Source organism: Arachis duranensis, chromosome 10, assembly GCF_000817695.3.
Source record: "Arachis duranensis cultivar V14167 chromosome 10, aradu.V14167.gnm2.J7QH, whole genome shotgun sequence".
NCBI classification, from domain to species: domain Eukaryota; kingdom Viridiplantae; phylum Streptophyta; class Magnoliopsida; order Fabales; family Fabaceae; genus Arachis; species Arachis duranensis.
In genome coordinates this window covers 43,077,439-43,079,001 of record NC_029781.3, presented here as the reverse complement: position 1 = coordinate 43,079,001, position 1,563 = coordinate 43,077,439, and the positions used below count along the sequence as shown (strand labels likewise).

Genomic DNA, 1,563 nt, shown 5'->3' with positions numbered 1-1,563 from the left:
GCTCTGCCCTTGTAGTGGGCAGGGCAGATTTGCCTTCCTTGTTTGGTTCTCTTATGTTGCCCTCCTAGAGGGCAGTGTGCCCTTGTGGAGGGCAATGTTGCCTCCCCCTTAGCATGCGGCACGCTTCTTATTGCTTCGGCCACGCTTTCCTTTCCTTAGGCTACACTTCTTAGGCCACACTTTTCCTTTTCTTTTCTTTTCTTCACCTACAATAAACCAAAACAACCACTCCAAGTATCACTAAATTCAAGAGGCTTATAAATCAATTAAAATTCAATTAAAATGAGCTCAAACCTCATGATTTAACATTAATTTCATGGTGGTTGCTTGATTTAGAGAAGTTATGCATTTTCACTCCAAATCACTTACTTAGGATGCAAGAAAGTGCATAAATGCTAACAAAACAAGTGAAATTAGCTTGAAAAATGGGTATATGATGACTTGTCATCAATGGCATTCAGAGCATCAATTTCAAGAACTCCCTTCCTCTGAGGCGTCCCATTATTCACGGAATTCCTCTCAGAAGTGTACATGAACTGGTTATTTGTAACCATGTCAATGAGTTCTTGAGCTTCTGCAGGCGTTTTATTTAGGGGAATGGATCCACCTGCAGAATGGTCCAGTGACATCTTAGAAAACTCAGATAGACCATAATAGAATATATCCAGAATAGTCCATTCTAAAAGCATGTCAGAAGGACACCTTTTGGTAATCTGCTTGTATCTTTCCCAAGCTTCATAGAGGGATTCACCATCTTTTTGTTTGAAAGTCTGAACATCCACTCTAAACTTAAATCTAGTTGCCAAAATGAATTGGTTCCTACAAGAACAGTTACAGGAAGGCGTATGTGTATTGATTACAGAAGGCACAATACAGCTACCAGAAAGGATCATTTTTCTTTACCATTCATAGACCAGATGCTAGAAAGATTAGCAGGTCATAAATACTACTACTTTCTGGATAGATATTCAGGTTATAATCAAATTGCAGTAGATCCCCAGGATCAAGAGAAAACAGCATTCACATGTCCATCCGGAGTATTTGCATACAGAAGGATGCCATTTGGTCTGTGCAATGCACCTGCAACCTTTCAAAGGTGCATGCTCTCTATTTTCTCTGATATGGTGGAAAAATTCCTGGATATCTTCATGGATGAATTTTCAGTATTTGGAGACTCATTTAGCTCCTGTCTTAACCATTTAGCACTTGTTCTAAAGAGGTGCCAAGAGACTAACCTGGTTTTAAATTGGGAGAAATGTCACTTTATGGTGACTGAAGGAATTGTCTTTGGGCACAAAATTTCGAACAAGGAAATAGAGGTGGATCAAGCTAAGGTAGAGATAATTGAAAAATTATCACCACCTGCCAATGTTAAGGCAATCAGAAGCTTTCAAGGGCATGCAGGATTCTATAGGAGGTTTATAAAAGATTTTTCAAAAATCGCCAAACCTCTGAGTAATCTTCTAGCTGCTGACACGCCATTTATCTTTGATAAGGAGTGTTTGCAGGCATTTGAGACTCTGAAAGCTAAGCTGGTCACAGCACCAGTCACCTCTGCACCAG

General features: G+C 39.8%; 1 non-coding gene across 1 annotated transcript; it reads left to right on the top strand.

Moving 5' to 3' along the window:
• The first annotated feature begins 687 nt into the window (after positions 1–687).
• Positions 688–791, top strand: LOC127743308 (small nucleolar RNA R71). Its single transcript, XR_008004702.1, has one exon. It is a non-coding gene; the product is annotated as a small nucleolar RNA R71 (small nucleolar RNA).
• Positions 792–1,563: the final 772 nt, after the last annotated feature.